This window comes from Fragaria vesca, linkage group LG2 (assembly GCF_000184155.1).
Source record: "Fragaria vesca subsp. vesca linkage group LG2, FraVesHawaii_1.0, whole genome shotgun sequence".
Classification (NCBI taxonomy): domain Eukaryota; kingdom Viridiplantae; phylum Streptophyta; class Magnoliopsida; order Rosales; family Rosaceae; genus Fragaria; species Fragaria vesca.
This window is the reverse complement of record NC_020492.1, coordinates 10,106,932-10,118,654: the sequence shown is the minus strand read 5'-3', so window position 1 is coordinate 10,118,654 and position 11,723 is coordinate 10,106,932. Positions and strand designations below refer to the sequence as shown.

Sequence of the window (11,723 nt, the reverse complement as noted above, 5' to 3'; positions counted from 1 at the left end):
GTCTAGTCTTTAGGTACTAACGTGTAGATTATCTCTGTAAATTCTCAGCCAATTTGATAATCGTTAAGGCATTCAAACTCGATTAAACCAATGGACGAATTGAATTCTGTCGAATTTGAACCGTTCATGTTTAATGTTTAATCGAAATTTTTAGTCTATTCTGTTGAGATATATATCCCACATCGGGAAAAATGGGACATTGCCTATGGTTTATAAGGGTTTGGGCCACTCCACCAATAGCCAATTGGTTTTAGATGTGAACTCCAGACTACTTTATCATGGTATCAGAGCAGGTTACCCACGTCCACGTGTGAAGCCCAAAGGCCACACGAACTCCACATCACCCCAAATGTTGTCCACGTGTTAGGTTTGAAGATTCGTCACACGTGCGGGGACGTGTTGAGATATATATCCCACATCGAGAAAAATGGGACCTTGCCTGTGGGTTATAAGGGTTTGGGCCACTCCACCCATAGCCAATTGATTTTAGATGTGAACCCTAGGCTAAACCCTTATAAACCCATAGGCAAGGTCTCATTTTTCCCGATGTGAGATTTATATCTCAACATCTTCTTGTAAGTGAAAAGTTATGAGTTTGACTTACCAAGTTGTAATATGTGATAAAGAAAAATTGATAAATTTAGGTTTCGGTTCAGAATTAGGTCGATAGTGAATGTGTCACATCCCAACCCTTAAATTTTTACCTTATTTACTAGTTTAGTATTATTAAGAATTTTATCATCTCCGTTAATGATTTTATAGTTTATTTGGTCCCTAGAGGGGTTTTGAGGGACAATAGCTTCGGAGAGATTATTCGTAGAAGAAAAATGTGACGACAGTAAAATAGTAAATTTTGGCTAGTAAAAGGTAATTTTCATTGGGGTATTATTTTGTGGTGTTATTTTTGGAGTTGGGTTAAATTGAAGTGTGTGTATTAAGGAGTGGACCGGGTCACATTTTAGTGGGAAAAGCCCACTCTTTCTTTCTTTTCTCTCCCTCTTCCCCTAGCTCTCTCCCCAGCCTCTCCCAGCCGGACTTCCAGCCGCCCGTCCGCCGCCGTCCGCCCGCCTGAGACCGCCGCACCGGTCCCGATCGGTCGGCCTCCGACCCAGCTTCCATCCTAAACCGGTGAGAGCTCCCCTAGCGCCGCCGTGAGGGAGAGTTGCCGCCCGAAACCCCTAGCTGTCCAAAACTTCCCGTCGCCGGAACTTCCTCCTCCGGCCACCATAGCTAGAGCTGCTAGGCTCAAAAGGAAGCCCTCCTCCCATACGTTCATCCCTCCAAAGGTCTCACCCTCTCTTGAGCTAGATAAGGAGAATCGGTGAGTTGAAGTTCTAGGGTTTTTTGTGTGTTTTCGTTCGATTGACCTAGTTAGGCTTGGAATTGGTTTTTGTGCTAGTTAGGAAAGTTGTAGAGGGGGTTGAGAGGAAGCTGCTGTTAAAATTTGGTCGGCATTGGAGGTCGTTAGAGTCGGCCTTCGACTGCTGCTGCTGGCGAGGCAAGCGGCAACGCCGCCGCTGTGTAGGGGATTTTCATGGTTTTAGATTGGTTATATTAAGGGGAGTTATTGATATGAATTTTAGAATTTTTGGAGGAGTTTTGGATAGGTTTGGGTATTTTTAAAGTTTGGTAATTTTGGCGGATTAATAAGGTAGAATCCGGCCGTTGGATTAAAGTCGTATAATCTGTGGAAGGGTGTAGTTAGGGCTGTTGGTTTTAGTGTTGAGGTGCGGACTGTATCGAAGTTAGGCAATGATGAGCGTGTTTATGGCTCTCGGTTAATTTTGCCTATTTTGTTAAATATTGGATTGTTAGTTGGGAAATTAATTATATATTTAGAATAGAACGAGAGGAGGCCCGAGCAGAAGAAGCCTCGGAGCGACATCAGGCTTAGGCCTAATTTGTGAGTGGACTTTGTTTTAAATTTAAAAGCATGTGATACATTATATTGTTGACCATTTATTTGTTTGCTGAGATTTATTGCTTTCTCGGATATTTGGCAATTTTTCTCCTTCGAGAGTTACCGAAAATAAGATTTTTGGTGGATATGTATATTGGATGTTGATGAGTACAGTATGTATATAAATGCTAGCTAGCCATACGTGCTTGGTCCGTCATAATGAGGTAACAATTCCATTATGGCGTGACGTGAGTGTTAGACACAAGCGTCATAGCCCTATATGAAAACTACTATATTATCTGGTTCATATAGGTTTTCATATAGGGAGTCCACACGTATATATACACTCGCCCTCTTTGGTCATAATGAGGAAAAATTTCATTATGGCGCGACGTAAGCGTTAGACGCAAGCGTCGTAGCCTTGTATGAATTTCTATTTTTCTAATTTGTTCATAGGATTCATACAAAGAGTCTGACGAGTGTAAATACATACGCATATATGTTTATATATATAGTGGAGCTGAGAGGCTCCATTTAATTAAGTTTCGGAGACTAACAAGGACTAGTCATGAAATTGTTAGTTCGTGATTTGAGCGTTTTTGAATTGTCGCATGCAGCATTTTCTTTGAATATTAAAAATGGGATTGCATAAATAATTTATTTTTGTCCACTCACTCTAACGGTTTTTAAATGTTTTCCCCTGGGCCCTTCGTTTTAAAATGCCCAGTCTGCAAAATTCGGCTTAGCACTAGATTGAGGCGAGGCATAGTTACCCACATCTCCTCCACCTTTCATCAGTAGGTTACCTGTTAACCTACTGCCTTATTTTCTTGCTTCCGCTAGTGTTTAGTAGCTCTGATTACCTTGGGACTATTGTTTACATTTTATTTTGGGAGACATTCTAGTTGTTGTATGTCATCTTCATTTGGATATTTTTGGATAAATGAGAAGTTGGTTGTTTCGTCTAGGAGAGTAAATTCTTGTTTTTTCCGGGTTAGGATTGTTCATTTTCAAGGAGGTTTACCGAGTTTTTCAATAAATTTTCCTTGGAGGTGGACCCTGTAAGATTTGCTTCGGATTTCAGAGTGAAATTTGGGGTGGGTCTTGACAAAATGTAAAAGTAAAAACTAAAAATTGCGGGATAATGCCTCATTTTGCCAGACTCGTCTTATCAAACTTGAAAAAGGCGCTGAACAAGTAACCAGCGCCTCCATGGCTGCTTCAACTGCTGCTGCTGCTCCAATCAGTTTCCCTTATTTTAAGAAAATCAACAATCGTGTCCAGAATAATGAAAATTGAAGATAGCTGCTGATTCGAATTCAAGGGCAAGGTAATATTCTCAATTAACTTTTTATATTTTTCAGTTCAAACAAAAAGTGGGAATTGGAAGTAAAGAGGTATTTGCTCGCCTCTTTTTCATTTGTTTGTTTGGCTCTTAAAGCATTGCTGTAAAACTGGGTTTTTGGTAAAAAAACCCATATTTATGTTTGCAGAACTGGGCACCATCCTCAATTGAAAAAAAAATTACTATCTAACCCATTAAGAAATCTAGAGCGGACATTTTGTCTCGAACAAACCGTACCAATTGACTTACCGTCCGAACCGTTCAAATCGATTACCGACAATGTCGGTTTCCAACATTTCGGTACCGTACCACATACTAGATATGGTACGGTTGCGGTTTTAGATTCTGTATACCAATATGCCAACCGTATACCATAGTTTGTGTATTTATAAAAATATAAAAAATTTTGTTGTAAGAGTCGAGGTTCGAACCTCCAACCTCGTACACATAACCTCCGCTCCCAACCACTGAAGCACGAAACACTCTCATGAATAAATCATACACATTTTGTACTTATAGTAATGCTACTATTTAATTAAACTAGAATACTCCTTTCTCCTCTTTCCATTCGTGATGTTGTCCTTACCCACAGTTTCTCACTCTTCTCACAAAATCAGAATCCCAGATCTAAGAGCTAAGCTCTCGTCCATCTCTTAGGTGAAGCCCAACCATCAAAGCTTGCAAATGGGTAAATCGAATTCACATCCACCACATATTATCTTCTCTTTACTCTTCAAAACACTAGTCTGATTCAATCTTTGATAGAAATATGTTGTTTCTGCCATTTTGTGATTGTAGTTTGAATATGAGAAGATTCAGCCCAGAGAGCCCTTCGAGGAGGGAGAAGCTACGGCGGCGGTGGTCGTGGCCGCGGAACAAGCCCACCAAGGAAGCGCATGGAGCAATATAACTTGGTTTGAAACATTTCTCTGGACTGCAAGTACTCAATTCTTCTTCTCTCTTTGTCTTTTTCTTCCCCCAATTTTGGAGAAATTAGGATTCATCATCGTTCGGTATTTCCCGTACCAACCGAAATTCTCGGTATACCGAGAAGCCGGTATACTGACGTTGGCGGTCGGTATTGGTAGCAGATTTTAGCTACCGATCAAATGTCGGTTGGTACACGGTATCGGCAAAAAAAAAAGTCGGTAACCGTCCCGAAACCAGCCCTAATAGAAATCTGCATTGCTAAAATAGGAGGTCTTATATATATATATATATATATATGTATGTATGTATATATGTATATATGTATATGTGCTTGGTTTACTCTTGAGTTGTTTCATAAAGCTACTGAAATACAACCAACAGGTTCAACTGGAAACCTTTCTTTTCGAATTGACTATCATTTTTCCCAGCTGAATACATACTGTTAACAGAGTTATATTTATTCATAATTACAGAATGTAATTCATATCTTTTTTATCCAATTTTTTATGCAGGATGGAGTTAATATCCTGGCAGTTGATTATGGTTCCCCTAGAGCACGTCCATGTCCTTGGGGCAGCCGAATCTCATAAGTGGCTATCAATCTTTTCTTTCTAGTCATTTCTGTTAACCAACGGTACTAGCAACATGATAAGCTATTTGTAAGAATGGAAGGTGAGGGTTCAGCATAGAACATATGAGTGTACATATGCCGTCCCTTTTTATATCGTGTGATGCTAATTATTTATAGAGTATATTAACAAGTAATAAGGAGTGTACTTATGCCATCTGTTTTGATTTTCTATGTTAGAATTAGAAAAAGAATTGCATAATCTTTACACCCGGTTGGAAGTAGAAACTTATTTGGTTCAGTAATCAGTGCCTAGAACTATTGCTTTAATGTGACTGTGAGGTTTTCTTAGAAATGTATTTGTCATTATCCAGGAATGGATGCTCAAATATTATACAGTTTTCATGCATAGAGGAAGCTGGATGCTGAAAGATTTAAGAATCAGTTAGTTAATCAAGTACTGAACTAGACACAGATTTTTACATCCAACTTGAGACTACCGCTGACCAATGTTGCAGCCTTTCTGAATCATTGTTGGTGAGTCACTTCTTCACTTTGATTCTCTGTTTTCCTGTTTGATGGGCATTTTGAAATTAATCTGAATGGAATAGGCATGTAAAACTTGAACTTCAATTTGACCGCCATCTCTCTGATATTGGTACTTTGGCATCATCTTGGCTTCTTGTCATGTCAGAACTTATTATGATTCATCATAAAACTGGGAATATATGTAGTAATGTATATACAATACTGTAAATCACAGTTTGGGGGACAGGAAGAAGAGAAGAAAGAAATATTCATGGAAGGGAAACCATTATCACCAAGTCATGATTTACATTACAAAGGACGAGTGATCTTTATACCTTATAACCTATATGCATACAACTAAACAACTCTGATGTCCTGCATTTCATAACAACCTGGTTGGTTTGACACTGACTGGAACTGAATGCATCTTCTGGAACACGAAAGGGAAATATAAATAAGACCCCAGAAAAAAGCAGTTATAGATCTAGTGTCAGCTGTACATTTATTATATTTGGATTTTATTTTGCATCTCTTAGTCATTTCTATTATCATGTCAACCCGTATTTCATGTTGCATTTTCTAGTTTTGTTCCTTGTCACATAACTATTGAGTTTGTATGTAACTTTGTGTATCATGCAAAGTCTTGATCAGTATATGTTGTATATCTTGTGTTTCTATCATTTACTATTACTTCTCTGTTGTGTTTTAGTGTCTTATAAAAATTCTGTTATTTTATAATCTTTGAGGTATGCAAACTCACAGGAACCTCTCAAGGAGTGAACAAGCTTAAATGATGTCAATGCATCATCCATTGAAGTGTCTCCGGAATTTTTCTGGCCTAATAATTCGCTGTATCTCAACCCAAGAAAATCTTTCATCAAACCTTATTCTCTGCCACGACCCCTCCATGGAACAATCTTACATGCAATTGTCACAAAATTTTTATGAAGCCATGAAAGCTTGTGCATCTCTAAGGTCGATACCCATTGCCAGAAAACTCCATGGCCAACTCATTTCTGTAGGATTGGACTCTGCCATTTTCCTCCAGAACCATCTCTTGCACATGTACTCCCGTTGCAGTTTGATAGATGATGCTCGCCGAATTTTCTTTAGTATTCAACGTCCTAATGTGTTTAGTTGGAATACAATGATTAGCGCGTTGGTAGACTTGGGTCACATGGGGGAGGCAGAGACTTTGTTCAATAAAATGCCTGAGAGAGATACCGTCTCCTGGACGACAATGATGTCTGGCTATTTTCATAATGGGCAACCTGAGGATGCAATTAAAGTGTTTGCTTCAATGGTATGGAATCGTGACAGTTTCTATGACCCCTATTTTCCTTCTCTTGTGTAATGAAGGCTTGTGGTAGCCTTGGTCACATTAAGTTGGCCCTTCAGTTGCATAGTCTACTGGAGAAATTATATTTTGGAGGCAATATGGTTATTCATAATTCGGTAATTGATATGTACATCAAGTGTGGTGCACTTCGATTGGCTGAGAAGCTATTTATGAGGATCCCTAATCCTAGTTTGTTTTGTTGGAACAGTATGATCTATGGTTGCTCAAAACTTTATGGGGTCAGAAGGGCTCTCCATATGTTCATTGAAATGCCTGAACGTGATTGTGTGTCTTGGAATACCATAATATCAATCTTTTCTCAACATGGTTTTGGGGTTGAGAGTCTCAGTATGTTTGTTGAGATGTGGAATCATGGTTTTAGACCAAATGCTATGATATATGCCACTGTACTCAGTGCATGTGCACGTATACATGATCTTGAATGGGGGTTGTCATTTGCATGCTAGGATACTCCGTATGGAACCAAGCATGGATGTTTTCATGGGTAGCGGGCTGGTTGATATGTATGTGAAATGTGGACAGTTGCATCTTGCAAGGCAGGTGTTTGACAATATGACAGAACACAATGCAGTTTCTTGGACTTCTATGATCAGTGGAGTCATGCATTTTGGGCTCAAAGATGAAGCTTTAGTACTGTTTAATCGAATGAGAAAGGCTCCTGTCGTCTTGGATGAGTTTACTCTTGCGACAGTTCTTGGGGTTTGTTCAGGCCATGAACATGCTTGCGTTGGGGAGCAGCTCCATGGATATACAATCAAGGGTGGAATGATCTCCTCTATTCCTGTAGGGAATGCCCTTGTTACAATGTATGCAAAATGTGGAAATACTGATAAAGCCAACCAAACATTTGAGTTGATGCCTGCTAAAGATATAATATCATGGACATCCATGATCACAGCACTCTCTCAAACTGGTAATGTTGAAAAATCCCGAGAATATTTTGATAAAATGCCAGAGCGAAATGTCATAAGTTGGAACTCAATGTTGGGAACATATTTCCAAAATGGTTTATGGGAAGAAGGCCTAAAATTGTATACTTTAATGCGAAGGGTGGGGGTTAACCCGGATTGGATCACACTAGTAACTTCAATCAGTTCCTGTGCTGATTTAGCAATATTGAAACTTGGGGTGCAGATTATAGCTCAAGCTGAAAAATTAGGATTTGGTTCTAATGTTTCAGTCATGAATAGCATTATTACTATGTATTCAAGATGTGGACGAGTTATAGAAGCAAAAGGAGTTTTTGATTCAATATGTGATAAAAATTTGGTCTCTTGGAATGCACTTATGGCAGGATATGCTCAAAATGGACAAGGTAGGAAGGTGATCGAGGTTTTTGAGCATATGTTGAAAATGGACTGCCCACCTGATCATATAAGCTATGTATCTGTTCTATCAGGTTGTGGCCATTCAGGGCTTGTAACAGAGGGGAAACACTACTTCAGTTCTATGACCGAAGATTTTGGCATCAATCCTACATGTGAACATTTTGCCTGTATGGTAGATCTACTTGGTCGAGCTGGGTTACTAACGGAGGCCAGGAATTTGATTGACGCAATGCCGTTTAAGCCAAATGCTGCTATCTGGGGGGCTCTTCTTGGTGCTTGCCGGCTTCATCGCAATTATAATCTAGCAGAATTTGCAGCGAGAAATTTACTTGAATTAGATTTGGATGATTCTGGCAGTTATGTCCTTCTAGCTAATACATATTCAGATTGTGGACAACTAGAAGCTTTTGCAGATGTAAGAAAACAGATGAGAAAGAAAGGAATAGAGAAAAATCCTGGCTGTAGCTGGATAGAGGTTAATAATAGGGTACATGTGTTTACCGTAGATGACACTAATCATCCACAAATCAAGGATGTTTATAGAATACTGGAGGAGATAGTCAAGAAGATAGAAGATACAGGATGCTATGTCAGTTCAAGTACTGAAGTTCGTTCTCAGCTCCATCATAGTGAGAAGCTTGCTATTGCTTTTGGGCTGCTTAGCTTGCCTGCGTGGATGCCGATAAATGTAATGAAAAATCTTCGAGTTTGCCATGATTGTCACTTGGTAATCAAGCTGATCTCTGTTGTTACCTCAAGGGAACTTATAGTGCGGGATGGACACCGGTTTCATCATTTCAAGGATGGATGTTGCTCCTGTGGAGACTACTGGTGATCTCGGGTATGGAACACATTCTGTTATTGTTGGAGGAACGTTCCTTGTTGCTATTCTTTTCCATATTTGGTTAGGGAAAAAAAACTACACGTTTTGTCATGACCCACCCCGAATTTCACCTTGAAACCTGAGGTAAATCCTGCGGGGTTCATCTCTAAGGAAAATTTACCGAAAATTTGGCATAATCTATCTTGAAAATGGACAACCCTTACCTAAAAAATTCAACTAACACTTCTATAATCAAACAAACTAGCCTTAACACTTGGAGCCTTCTTGCTCGCCAAGTTCATCACATCTCCCAACTCGAAATACTAATCCAAAATAATCTCACAACCAACAACAAAGACATTCAATAATTTACTAATTGGATTATCAGAGTATATCTAAGAATGGAGGAAAAACAGTGGATACAGAATAAGCGGAAGCAGTCTCTGACTATGCCTCGACTCCATGTACGCTCGATCTCATTTAAACTTAGCTTGCACACTGGGCATTTAAAATCAAAAGGCTAAGGGGAAAGTAATTTAAAAACGTTAGAGTGAGTGGACAAAAATAAATTAGATAATTTAACAAAAACATATCTTAGATACTTTCCCAAGTTTCCACTTTTAAAACTTAACGGCATGCAACTTTAATAAACCAAAAAAACTTTAAATCCAAAATACTATAAAAATCAACAAACCAGCCCCGCTGATTAATCAAATACAGAAATCTCGTAAAAAGAGATTAACTGAGAATAATAAAATAAGGGGAAGAGTTATCACCATGAAAAAAGAGCCTCCTAGGCTCGGGTCGGTGCCTCCGAGACTATAATAGCGTCCCACACTAAACGCTCTACTCACCTATAGTGAGTAGTTGCTAAATAATAGCTAGCTAACAAATAAATATAAATACCGATCGGTTGCCTCCTAGGCTATAATAACGTCTCACGCTAAGCGCTCTACTCACCTATGGTGAGTAGCCGCTAATAAAGGTTAGCTAGCAATAATCAATATAAACGACCCTATGTTATGGTGACTAAAACATACGAAATCACTTAAATCCATTAAACTTCCCCAAGATCATACGAATGGTACGGTTCCTAACCGTACTTGAAAATCATCATAAGAAATTAAATTAAAACTCAATGACGTGTCTCACACATCGAAATATTCTCAAAACCATAATATAAAGCGAGCTTTAATTAACAAATAAAAATGGTAATTAATATTTCAAACCAAAATACTCGCTAAAATATTCTCAAGGTCAAAATCGATATTCCACAAATAAATTCAAAAATTATAAATGGCGGACTACCGAAAATCCCATTTTCGGAAATCTTTGATAAATCTCAAAGTCCACCAATAAAACCATTATAATGAAATCCGGAATTTATAAAGAATATCCAACCCAAATATCAAAACAATAATCCGAGCTCAAATCCATAAATATGACCAACACTTGATCAATGCATTAATCTCAAATAAATTCCAAGATCATTTCATAATTCAAAATTATAATATATGCTCGGAAAATCAAATAATAAAGGGATTAAATTCAGTTTGTCCTCTCGTGCTTTAGGTCAATAATCAATTTGGTCCCATATCTTTTTTTTAATAACGTTGGTCCTTGTACTCTCAAATGACATCATCTAAGTCCAAAATTTGAATTTTAGTGCAAAAATGGGTGAGTTTGGTCCTTGAAAAATGACTTTTTTCATCGTTAGAATGTTTATTTGCCTTATTTGTAGGTTAAAAAGCTCAAATGTGGATCCCCATATCAGTTTCAAGTCAGCAAATAATATTATTTTTGAAGCCATATTAAAATTTTGGACTTAGTTGATGATGTTTGAAAGTATAAGGACCAACGTTATTAAAAAAAAGATATGAGACCAAACTGATTATTGACCTAAAGTACGAGGGGGCAAACTGAATTTAATCCATAATAAATTATAGAATCTTGCATGCATATTTTCTTAAAACCAAAATGTCCACTCACAGATTTAGGCATAAGCCCAACGATATTCGCATCGCTATTCAAGCGAGGTTCCCTTCATATCCTGGCACAATAAATATGCTTAGGACCAAACTTAAATTCTGGAAAATAAATACTTGAATATAAACACCCAATTCTCTTCCGCTTAACCCACAACTCTTTTACTAGGGCTAAGCTTACCGGATTCTCACCAAACTCCACCACAACCTTAATTCATCAATTCTAACATTTTAAAATACATACCAAGGAAATCCATCGGTCGGATTTTCTATTTTAACAACAGCCAACCTTCTCTATCTTTAAAAAATCCTAAACCTAACCAAAACTCCTCCAAAAATTTCAAACTTCACATCATTAAACTCCCCTTAAAATAACACATTTAAAACCCTGTAAAACCACTTCACTGTGGTGGCGCCGCCCGCAGCGGCGGCTGACTCAGGCGACCTCCGATACATATTAAAATTTAATAGTATTTTCCTCTCAACCCGCTCTACAACTTTCCTAACTAGCACAAAGCCCAATTTTAAGCTTAACTAGGTCAATCGAACCAAAACACACAATAAAGCCCTAGAATTTCAAACCTTCGATTCTCCTTACCTAGCTCGAGTTAGGTCGAATCATTTTAGGGGTTTGCTGCTGGAAGGGAGAGCTTCCAAATGATACCAATAGCTCCAGCTATGGTGGCCGGAAAAGAGAGTTTCCGGCGAAACTCCACCATGCACTCCTTCTCGGCGTGATTCCTCCCTCACGGCGGCGCAACTCGACCAACCACTTACCTAGACTTGAAGAGAATGTTCCAAGCTTCGATTTGATACCAAGCTTACCACCTATCTTGGCCGGACGGTGGCGGACGGAGGCGACGAATCTGGCGGGTCGAAACGGGAGAGAGAGAGAGAGAGAGAGAGAGAGAGAGAGAGAGAGAGAGAGAGAGAGAGAGAGAGAGAGAGAGAGAGAG

The 11,723-nt window shown here is 38.8% G+C and overlaps 1 pseudogene across 1 annotated transcript in view; it reads left to right on the top strand.

The window, feature by feature from the left end:
* The first annotated feature begins 6,178 nt into the window (after positions 1-6,178).
* LOC101291308 overlaps positions 6,179-11,723 on the top strand; it is a 7,573-nt pseudogene continuing 2,028 nt past the window's right edge. Inside the window, exon 1 of the transcript XR_184135.1 lies at positions 6,179-8,800. The product of XR_184135.1 is annotated as a pentatricopeptide repeat-containing protein At2g13600-like (transcript). The remainder of the gene's footprint in view (positions 8,801-11,723) is intronic.